This window comes from Diadema antillarum, unplaced genomic scaffold (genome assembly GCF_040938485.1).
Source record: "Diadema antillarum isolate AM-2024a unplaced genomic scaffold, OU_Dant_1.0 seq00000893_RagTag, whole genome shotgun sequence".
Lineage (NCBI taxonomy): Eukaryota > Metazoa > Echinodermata > Echinoidea > Diadematoida > Diadematidae > Diadema > Diadema antillarum.
This window is the reverse complement of record NW_027271756.1, coordinates 542,501-554,920: the sequence shown is the minus strand read 5'-3', so window position 1 is coordinate 554,920 and position 12,420 is coordinate 542,501.

Below are 12,420 nucleotides of genomic sequence, written 5' to 3'. Positions count from 1 at the left end.
AATCTTCCCCAGGTGCGGGAGAACTTCTTACGGTTGATCTAATCAATAGTTCATGTGTATCCCATATACCTCTCTGTCCTATTTTTATCTCTGGAATAGCAAGCTACCGATCGTAATTCTCCTAGGCTTGGAAGAAACTGAAATGAGACGGGAGGGGTTGGGATAGAGGGGGCAGGGTAGGGGACACGTTTACACACGTACCACCAGCAGATTCTTGTACGTGTTCCCTGCTAGTGTGTATCATAATATTCGCAGGCTACGTTTAAACCCACAATTCAGATCCTCTTATGAAGAACTTTTCCGTAGAAGTGAGCTGATTTGTCTGAATGACAAAAGCATTCATATTTTGGGATTTTTGCACTTAATCACTCTTTTTTTCAGTTATTTAGCTATGACATGTGAGCTTATGCAACTCAGGTGTCACCATTGATACATACTTCTATAAATAATATTTTGTGTTAGGAGATAAAGGGTTAAGTCATCCGTTTCCAAACTAAAATGCTATTCGTTTCCAGTATTTCCATACATGCCCATTCATGTAGAAAGATATATATATATATATATATATATATATATATATATATATATATGTGTGTGTGTGTGTGTGTGTGTATTTATTATATGTATATGTTTGTATATATGTATATATAAATATGTATATGTATATACGTGTATATACGTATATATATATATATATATATATATATATATATATGTATATACGTGTATATATATATATATACAGATAGTCAAGGTATTTTATTATAGATCCTGATTATTCTGATGTTTTTCTTTTCTGTATTTGGTTTATATATTATTATATGTCTTCATTTCTTTTGCAATTTACAAAAATGAGCGTTCCCAGCCTCCCACGTGCTCCAGGTTTCGGGCTGCTGTTGACAAATTATCACGTTATTTCGAGGCGTTTCACAACCATTGCCAATCAAGTTGTGTAAAAAGATGGAGATAAACCAATAATTCATCAGGAGAGAGATTAGCAGCTCCGTGTTTTGATGAGGGGGGAGGGGAATGATACATATATCGGCCTACATAATATACATATACGTATACCTTTGGGAAATAAATACCAACAGGAACCGGATAGATTGGCAGAATGAGGGATTTCATTATTGCTTAAGTCTCGTAGCCCCAACAGAACATCGATTTTAATCACCTTAATGAGGCGTGCGGCCGCCGAGAGTAGGGGACGGTTTTACTCAATTCGCCGGGCTGACGTTGATTACGAGGTAGGTATCGTTGCAGCTGTCCCGCTCCTGGCGGAGGTTACGCTCGTTAGTTGCGCTGTTGGCAAGGAGATCGTCGAAGGAAGGCGGGTCTCTTCATTAAAGGAGCATTTCACTTTATTATCCTTTTGATTCTTGGTTCCGATGTGATTTCGTGAGATGAGTTCTGATATTTCTAACCAATGTGAACCTCTTTCTTCTTTTTGTCTGGCCGTCTTCTTTTCTTGTATTTTAGACCCGATATTTGAACATTGGGCACTTCTGTTCGTGACGTAACATTTAAAGGTCAACTATCACGTTTAGAAGTAATCAGAAATAATTGCAAAAGTGGCATTATTATTACGAAGGTGACATTGTTATTGCGAACGTGTTCATTAATGAACCTATGGGCACTTTTTTTTTTCATTAGAGGATATTATTTTCAAAGACGTTGGATGTCCAGGACCTTCAGTATGCTAATCACTCCTTGGAGTTGGTCTCATCTATTTGGATTGTGCGTACGTGTGTATGTGTGTGTGCGTGTGTGTATGTGTGTGTGTGTGTGTTTGTGTGTTTGTGACAGGTGTCTTTTCCAACCAATGCACCCTATCTTTGCATGAAATATAAATATTATGAATTTACACCCCCCCCCAAAAAAAAAAAGATACTGTTTTCAGTGTGAGTAAACAAGTTAACAGCATACTACATGTACTTGGAGGGCTACTAAAGAGTGACACGAAAAAAGAGTAGAGCTATTATAACCTTTAAGGTTAATGCTGAATCGTGTGCCGAGTGCAGTTGTACAATGCGGAGTTGGTAATATCAAAATATCCATCGACTTGAATACCTATAACCGCAGATGATTATGGAATGATCAGAACATTTCCTTACCGCAGCAGATTTAATGCTAGGGAGTGAGGGGTGAAGGGGGTGAGGGGTGCGGGGACACGGGGATGAGAAGTGAATCAATCCATCTATCTATAGAGCTGAATTTATGCTTAGTGGTCTTGATTGGACATTCCTACACAGTGGCTGAAGCATCTATTCATGTCTATATTTCTTTGTCTACGTGGTCACTGAGAAAGGGATTTTCTCCGACATTTACAATGTAGTTTTGTGGCTGTCAGCCATGTTTACAAACGTTTTGATGCCTATCTTATCCGTTTTAAATGTCACGGAAAGTTTTAACATCCACGCTCTTGTTGTCTACTTTATTCCCCCTTAACGTGATGTGATATCTTTTTTTCACCTGACCATGTCTTTTCTTGGTTTTGTTTTGCTCTTTTTTGTTTGTTTGTCTTTTCTTGTCTTCCCCTCTCCCTCTCCCTGTATTTGCTTGTTTCCGCGTCTGAGATGTCCAGTTTCCGTGAAGAAGGATTAGACTTCGCTTTTGGCGGATATTCGCGTCGAAGATAATCCGTCGTACGTCGTCTGCGCCAAATTGGGCAATGATTGGTTCGGGTCGAGAAATGTAGTTGTATTTCTGACTTGGCTGCGGGGAGAATTTCGTGCATGAACCCACAACAATAAACGTTGTTAAGTGTCCATTACGTCGTTACGTTTCGAGAAATTTCTGGTGAATATACAAGGGGAACCTGAAACCAAAAGCGATTACAGTATTTGTTACGCCCTTGCGCTTCGAGAATTTTTTTTTATTAACATTAGGCTTGATGTTATTGACAGCAAAGGTATCAAGGGTAAGTGTGTTACTGAGTTTCTCATTCAGCTCTCATGAATATTTAGATTAATCCCTGGCAATGCTGCGTTTATATCGTTGCGTTTTTGGAAGATTCTGAGTGCAACTGATAACATTTAAGAAAATAAGACTTTTTTTCTATAATTTTCTTTACTGATTCCAAAATAGCGTTGTTATTGTTTGACTTGTTGCACCCTAGTTGAAGGAAAAAACACCAAACATCATTATTCTAATTCTATTGTTGGTTATTTCATAGGGATTAGAGATGCAAGATAATGCCATTATGTTAAACCGTGTCTTTTTGCACGTGCATGAAGGTACACAGCCGGTACACATCATCTTCTACGCAGAGTGATTCGTTTTCTCTATACAGAGAAGTATTCTGCTTGAATAGATCCACATCTTAGACAAAGATGTGTGATTATATTGGTGATGAATAAGATTGATCATAAAAGCAGTTTATGTAATAAAGACTTAATGAGACCTGGTTCTGTTACATAGGCCTACATATTTATCTAAACGTTATTTAAATGTTATTTATTAATCGACCTGGATTCATTGAATGTACTGGATGTACCGGATGATCTAGATAATCTCATCAAGCAGCCTAACCTTGAAGATAGTATAGCGTAATTTTATATTGATTCACTGGTGCTGAATGTTAGTGTTACCAGCTCTCACGGCATGAATTTGCTCTATCATCGTGGTCATCACATCAACCATTTTCATCAGCATTTTGTCTCTGTCATCAGTTGGTAATATCATGAGCAATGAAGTTACAAGTGTTGAAACTATTACCGCCTTCTTCCTCATCATCCTCATCCTCATCATTATCGTCATCAAGGCTATCATCTCAAGCGTCTCCCATCTCTTTCGGAAAAGAAGAAAAAAAAACATCATCACCGCCACCCTCTCTCACTGTTGTCCTTTCCTCGGAATACCACTTCATTTGGCTCCGCGTATCCATGGTAATGAACATCGATCCGTGGAATCAGCTCTTTTCCTTCCGCATCTCCCCGGCACTCCGAGGTCGTATCTTGGGAAACCCTCCCGCAGGTGGTTAAGGACACCACCCCAATATACCCCCATGCCTGCCCGGCAGGATCTGGAATACATTTTAATCGTAATAGTTCATTGCACTCGAAAAAAAAAAGGATCGCAGGGTGATACGGGAGAAGGATCTGCGGAAATTCCGAAGACCGGAGACGCAACTTTATACCTGGAAATTTCCCCCCAGCAAGGCGCAAAACAAAGTCAAAGGCGAGGCGAAATTCCGTTTTTTTTTTATGGCATATACTCTTGTCAAAGAGAGCGGCGACAACAAAATGCAAAAGAGCATTTCACTATTAAAATGTGCTGATCAGGAAAACAAGACATTATTCAGTTTTTCATGAGAGATTCATTATGTTTACGTCAGTCGGTTGAGTGTTTTAACACTCATGGTTGTCAAAACTTGTATAACAGTACTCTCTTTACTGGTCCCATAAGTCGTGTCCGGAGCTTAAGCCACGCTGTAAACCAGCGCGGAGAGCGTTGACCAGTTTCACATCTACCGAAGATTACAACGTGACAAGCTGCTTTTTTTTCTTTCTTTTTTTCATTTAAAGACGCGATAGAATGGGGCTACCACTATTGGAGTGGTAAGACTGGCCCGGCTCGGATACACTTGAGAATCTCCTTGACGAACTGTGTTAGACTTTCTCACTAATCTCTGTGTAAGTACACATACAGGCGAAGAATCTCAACTGGAGGAGACTATTACGGATGAGATTTGGTGCTCATATTCGCTGGCACGCGGCCGAATTGCACTATAGTGCGTGGTTTTCGAATGCCCCCGGTGGGCAGCGAATTCAGTCGCACCACAGATGTTTACCCACACTACCGGGACTTTAAGATACAAAGGAGTAACTTAAAGTGAAGACAAGAGACTCTTCGTGGAGTGGTTTGGTGACGTAAGCATCAGTGACTTTATCTTCAACCCTGCTCTCACGAGACTCAGAAATCCCAATACACATTGTACAGGAACCATCCGACTATCGTAGGCAATGGATTGATTTAAACGGTGTGATGACGTCACAGCCTGAATGTAGAGATACAGTACTTGCAAATTTCCCTCTCTTGTTTCTCCCTTCTGTGCGGGCAGTGTGCACGGTGCTTGTCATTTCGCGTGCTGCCCGTCCACTTTGGCCTGCTTACGCCTCAGTGCATGATGTCCTTGATGAAGAAATGATCCAGAAAGACCTCTCCACTTCCTTCACACTTGAAGCCTTTTGTCTTGAAGAACAGAGTATCTATATTAGGTCGAAAGAGATTCTCTTTTTTTATTGCTGTTAATTTACATCTCACTTAGGAATCGGTCAGGCGTTTTATGTCTACCTGCATGTATCTGCAGGTGTTATCCCAAGAGACCGACACTCACGAGTCATACAGCCCACGAGTTCGATACAAGTTGCACAGCCCACGAGTCATACAGCCCTTGAGTGACATAAGAACACAGGGCTTAATGTGTCTCGTGGGCCCTGTTTGCATAGTGTCGGACTCATGGGCTGTATGACTCGTGGGCTATAATTATGACTCATGGGCTGTATGACTCGTGGCTGTCGGTCTCGTGACGTGCACTCTATCTGCATGTCACGTATGGTAATCCACCCGTTGTGGTTCAGTGGTTAAGACCATGGTGTCCCAATCTTGAAGTCCCTGATGGTTTGAATCTCCGGACAATAATGGTTGTTCCGCTAGGTAAATCATTTTATCTTTTTTAGTCCTTCCGAAGAGACTTAAACCATTGGTCCGGTGGTCAACGGTGGTTGCTTGACAAAGTGTAGGATCGCTACATGATGCTGGACACAAATACAGAATGAGTCTTGCAGGCTTGAAGTCCTGAGTCCTGCTCTGCTTTAGTCTCAGGCTTCTTGTCCTCGACAAATTTCACCGCAATGAACATGATTTGCAGGAATTGTATTTACATCTTTGCGTTTTCAAATTAACTACGAGAACCAAAAGAAAAAAAAAAGGATTAGCTAAGAGCAGACCAACTACATTGTAAATACCTAATTCACCAACACTACCAATGAAAGCAAACGGGATGAAGATGGCACGTAGCTGGGGTGAATACCTTTGACATAGGATGTTGAACAAAAGGATCAGATGTGGGGATGCGATGAATGTACATGTCTGAATAGGAAAGGAATAAAAGGTGATCAGAGAAAGAGATTGAAGGTCAATATCAATGAAAAGTGGCGGCAGCCCTTTAAGACCTGTGTAAACTTAACAAATATGAAATGGTAAACCAAATCTACAAACAGTAAAGTGCTTCTTCAGTAGTGTAATGATTCCAAGCACAAACGCAATGAATTCTCAATTCCACCAGTCTTAAAATCTACAAGAATCTTATGTACCTGAAAAAAACTTACGTCAGCAAAACCACTCCTGTTCTTTTCGGTTGTTCTTTTCAAAAAGAGAATTGAAACCAAAATTTGCTTATCATTTTGGTTCTTTCCGTTTTCATCTTCTTTTCTCTGTAACACATTAATCGCGGACAAAGGGTATAGGATAATGTTGAAGAAGCCAATAGGCTTACTCTGTCTGTGACGAGATAAACTTAGAGAGCCGAGACTAAAATTGCATATTTTTATTTGTAAGAGAGGCTCAACGAATTTTAACCCTCAACCCATCCCTATATTTTCCTCCTCTAAGAAAACGACATTAATATTAAGTGTCCAGGCGATTGTCGTTTCGTTTTAAAGAGGAAATCCACTTAAAAATAATGAATAGACTTCAAAAGAAAGAGAAAATTATTCCCCACAGAAGATACAAAAGTAACAAAAATCGGATGAGAAGCAAGGAAGATATGACATTTTGACATTTCAATTTTTCTTGGAAAGCATTTCTTCACCAGTCCTTATGAATAGTCAAATGAGCGAGTCGATGGTGTCATACGCTCACAATTTTTCGTGTACAAGTGTGTATGTTATAATATGATATTCTGGAAAATTGTTATTTTTAGCTATAGGACAAGTAAAAGCATGTTCCCATACCAACACATATCAGAGTTAACATTGGTTCTTTTTTATTTCAGGTGATTTAAAAGCAAGTTTTATATTAATATGGCTGAAATATGAGATTTTTGCCACTTCTGTATACGAAATGAATAAGAAATTGTGCGAGCATGACGTCGTCACCTTCCTGATTTGAATGTTCACAGTACTGGTCAAGAAATGTCTTCCGAAAAAAATGAGATTTTAAACTGTCATATCTTCCTTACTTCATATCCGGTTTTTTATCATTTTTTTATCATTCTGCAGGGAATCTTTCTGTTGTTCTCTTTCTTTTAAAGTTTATTTATTTTGGGGTGGATTTCCTCTTTAATGATAATGATAAGAATAAGAGATTCCTCTCAGTCATGGCCTTATCAGACATCCAGTCGGCCCTCATGATTCCTGTATGTTCATCACCCCAATAATTTCCTCAAGTTCGAAGAGTCACAAACTTTCGTCAACTTGGGCGAGTATGAATTTGCCCTGTACACTCATTAAGGACGTACTGGAGAGGGACGTATAGCATACCTTTAATATGGCATGATGCCCGAGGAGATGTATAGGTAAAGCATATACGGTAAACGCGAATGAGCATGTTCTTCATGTTCGAACCACGTGTATATTCAGTATCTGGTTCCATGTTTCTGGTTCGGGGACCATTTTCTCCCTTTCATTTTTCACACCAGTACAGTCTAATCTAGGATGATGTTATGCAGGCCTAATGCGGCGGTAATGGAATTGCATAAATCTTTTCATCTCCAGTCGCAGGAGACAAGCATTTTCTTTTCTTGTTCTTTTTTTTTTGGAGGGGGGAGTCATCTTATAACATTTGTTCATCTTTATGATAACCGACAGAGACAAGAGGGAGAAAATATTCCCTTATTATATCCAGATGATAGATTAGAACAGTGCAACAATCTAGGTGTTAGGACTAAGTCCATTTCAAATCTGCGATCCATTACGCTGCGAACGTGTAAATCGAAACGGATGGGAAGCTTTAGCGGCATCAAGAGCATGTAAGAAAAATGATATATTGTTCATACCACCACCTGAGATTGCATCTAAGTGCAGATATAGCCCCTCGCAGAAGCCAACTAGTCCTTATGTTCGACTTTAATGTACTTACGATAATTGAATTTCGCTATCACCTTAATAGAAAAATGTCTGCCCTAAGACGACTGAATTAAAAAGGCAGAAAAAAAAATCTTTCTCATAACCTGCTCTCTTCTCTTTATTTCTTCGCTTTGAAGTGAAAGTCTCATGCGATTTTGAAGAATCCGCTGTTGCGATGAAACATTATTAGACAGCTGCTTGGGTAAATTCCCTGCACTCTGATTAGAAATGCTAATAAAGTTCACTTTGAGCCACAAACGAACTCAATTACGACGCTTCCTGGGCCAATGCTGAAATGACCCATATTTTTTTTTTATTCCCCGCAGAGTTAGCCGAAGAAAGGAATCCGTGTTGCATCAGCCGTACGCTAAAACGCTTAAATGACCATTGCGTCTTTTTTTTTTCAATTTTATCAGCGCTTCACAGATTTATTTCTAAAGTCTTTTCAAGTTTTATTGTTATCATAGATTCACTTTGAATAAGGAGGCATGAAAATGGGGGTTGGCATTCAGTTGCAGATATTTCAAAACTATTCTTATTTTCTTATTTTCTAAATGATTCTTTAATCGGCAACAGGATTTAAGATATTATAGTTTTTGTTTCAAGTTGCAGAATTTCGTAGTGATTTTTTTTTAATTCATTGTTCCATATTCCACATTTTTGTACGAATTCAGCATTCCAGTTGATTTCGAAAAATAAGTTAACACAACAGTCAATAAATATTTGAGATGGAATTAAACAAATGTATAAGGACACATGAATAGCGTGTAATATGAGGAACCTTTTGAAAAGCAAAAGCTTATAGAATTTAATTTGCATAGTAGTAATATACGCTTTAAGTGCAATGTGTCAATGAGGAAAAACGAGGAAACATGTGAGAATACAAGGTGACACGTCGACAATTGTAATAAAATTTACGGAATGCACATGACATTGTATAATATCATAATTAAACTTAATTAGAAGGCACCAATGCTAAAGTAGTAATTTAATTTCAAACAAATGTAGTCACCCGACGAGGCATCAGTGTGAGTACACTGAGATATTTGAAGTGATCACGGTAAAAAAAAAAGAAGAAAGAAAACAAAAGTAGGATTTTAAGTAATTGGCTTTAAGATTTTGCTCAAAGGAGCTCACAGAATTCGATTGCAAACGAACAGAATCTGACTCATTCAAACAGGAAGGGTCGGTAGAAGTAATGCTGTCTTAATGACTAGAACTGTGAGAACGATTTCCTTTTGATCCTGTGCATCCTTTGATAAACGAAACGAGTTTCATCTATGAATCTTACCGGAGTATATTAAGATATGCAGTAAAATTCAGATTTGGTAAATCGTGCAATGACAGAGAATTATGATGATGATTTTTCTCAGCGAAATTCCTCGGGACTCCCTGCCCCGTACGGTTTGAATCATTTTGATTCACTACTTTCCTAAGGGAAAAGGATGAGACTATTATAATCTAGTCAGCTATATTAAAGCTGACCGTCTCTCCTTCGCCTGTCCATTGGATCTGGATAACAAACGTTGCCAGACATCTCGGACAGGAATACTAATCTATCACTGTCAAAGAAACAGTGAAAAAAAAGGGAAGAAATATTGAGAAATATTGAGCAAGAGAGGGAGAGAGGAGAGAGGAAGAGAAGGGGGCGTAGAAAGGAGCCACGGGGAGAGATAAGTGCGAAAGGAAATGGCAACGCAGAATGACACGCATCCTGTGATTGCAATTTTCTTAATAAATCTACTCGGATACTTTTTGTTTTCTCATGCTAGAAAAAAAAAACTGTTGTAAAGGGAGAAAGAAACCTAAATATATATTTTAGTTGGGGGAATGCAAAATGTTTGTATAAAGAACACATCAGGAGTTTGAGGAAAACTGGCCAATCAGTTATGAATTCTTAAAGGTTTGGTGCCACTATCGCTGCATGAGAATTTTCTTTTAACAGTCACGTATGGACAACGATATGGAGAAATTCTGCACAGAATTCAACATTATTTTTCTCTTTTCTAGCATTATGAAAGAGTGCTTGTCTTAGGCCCTACTTCTGTCAGAAAGAAGGGGCGAATGACATCGCCCTGCAGGAATGCCATTAACAAGTCAAGGATATACTTTTCTATATAAAAAAAATCCAATAGACTTTGTGGAATTATCTTTATTTATTTTTTGTATCGCTGTCCATACATTACGTCACAATCTGTAGAGTGCTCTCATTCAGCGATGACTGCACCAAGACTTTAAAAATTTATGAAGTTTTCAACGGAGTGTCCCATTTTCCTCAAACTTCGCTGATGCGTTCTACTGATATTGTTGCATTCATAGAAAGTCAAACATATATTTGGGTTTCATTGCCCAATGTCTGTGAGTTTCGATACCACCAAATCTTTTTGGATTTTTTTCTCTTTCTGTGAATGTCAACATATCATGTAAGAAAAAAATTAGTAAACATAAGGTATAGCCATGTGAACTTGCAGTTCCGCGTGAAATACAGACCTTTATCCCGACGGTTCGTTATTCGGAAACACACATAGTCTCTATACCTAGATGCTCGCTAATCCGAAAATGAAAAAAAAAAGTTCGTTAATCCGGATATTGGTGGCATTATTTCGAAGGTTTGTTATTATGAAAGTATCCTAGTCCGAAAATGAGATAAGGTTTGTTATTTACAAGGTTCATTAATCCGAAAATGAAATGAAGTTCAATATTCCAAAGGTTCGTTAATCCGAAAATGAATTAAAGGTCTGTACTTACAAACCTTCGGAATAACTAACTGTAATCACCCTTAATGTGGGCAAAGGTTAAGAGCTGGAAGAACGCCGTTATAACACCGAAAGAAACCAGGGTTAATTTGGGCATGACTTGCCTTCTTTATCATAGCCTCGGGTTTGATCTTTGTGACGTCGCTGTATTTCCTTGCTCATCTCATGCCATCGAATCATGAAAACATGCTATTGAACAAAGATATGAGACTGAATTCATCAGAAAACAAACATCAAGATGAATGAGTCATGACTGGATCTTTTCCCGCAATGTATGTTCATATCTTTTTTCGATTTTCTGTGAAGCAAGTAATTGGCCTCCGCTCAATTAACTTTCAAGGTTTAAGTCGATACATGAGGAGAAAATAGCGATGAGTTTATGAAGAAGACTGGAAAATCCTGTTGACTAATTAATAATAAAGTTTTTTGGGGAAAAGTTACGTGAAATCACGGAGAGGAAGTTACGATGACATTCTGAAGGAAAAGAGTGGAATTCGGCAAAGAAACTTGCATCAATGTGGAACTCGGATCCCCATAGAGGGGGGACTTGGAAAGTAGGTGCCTTGACGTGGCAGGTGGAATGTGCTGGAAAGTTAAGCCCCGGAGTTACTGTTCTTTATTTTTGCAAAGTCTTTATTCCACCGTCTCATTATCTGAAACTGGATCCACACCACTCCAGGTTTATTTTCTTGCCCACTCACTCATTATTGAACTTGATGAATTTAAAGGTAACAGAATCCCTCCATCCCCCTTCTTTCCTTACTCAGTTCCTGGGACAGCATTGAATTATCGACAAAATCTGCTCATAAAAGTTCGCGCGAAATGGGTACGCCCCACTGATAAAACAAAACGTGTTATCTGTTCGCCCCACTTCTCCACTCAGCCGGTAGCTGCACAAACGTATCAAGAAAGCGAGCTACATAAAGCGATGTTTCCCTATTAACATCCTCTTGCACAAACACATACACATATACACGCACACACGTGAACGCACAAACTATGTTTAACTTTATGCTGAACTCGTAATGCTGAAAGTGTTGATAAGTTCAAGTCATGGCTGAAAACTTATCTATTTACTCAATCCTATTTGTTGTTGTTGTTGTTCTTGTTGTTGTTATATCATATGTACATAATGCTGTATTTTACTTCAATATTTTTTTCCGGATTAATGCGCTTAGAAACATTGTGTTAATTTAGAAACAAGTGTTATTCATTATCATTATCATTGATAAGTAAGCTCTCGCGCAAACTCAAACACTTTTTTTGCGATAGCTATTAAGATTTTAATCATAATGTAATCAACATACAGCGAAATTCACACAGGGTCATGTGTTCGACTTTATCATAGTTCACAGAGTAATACATACATACGCACACATATACACACACAAACACACACACACACACACACACACACACTTGACGGTATAGAAAGTTGATGCTTTTGGTGTTGTCTCTAATGTTCTTGTCCTCCTAAGGTAGCATATAAACCTTTTACTGCAAATGCTTTTATCAACGTGTATATTTATGGGGACCTAATGTTAAGTACTGGAGGGAAAAAAAATGACAATAGTAACTGTTGACAAGATGCCTTA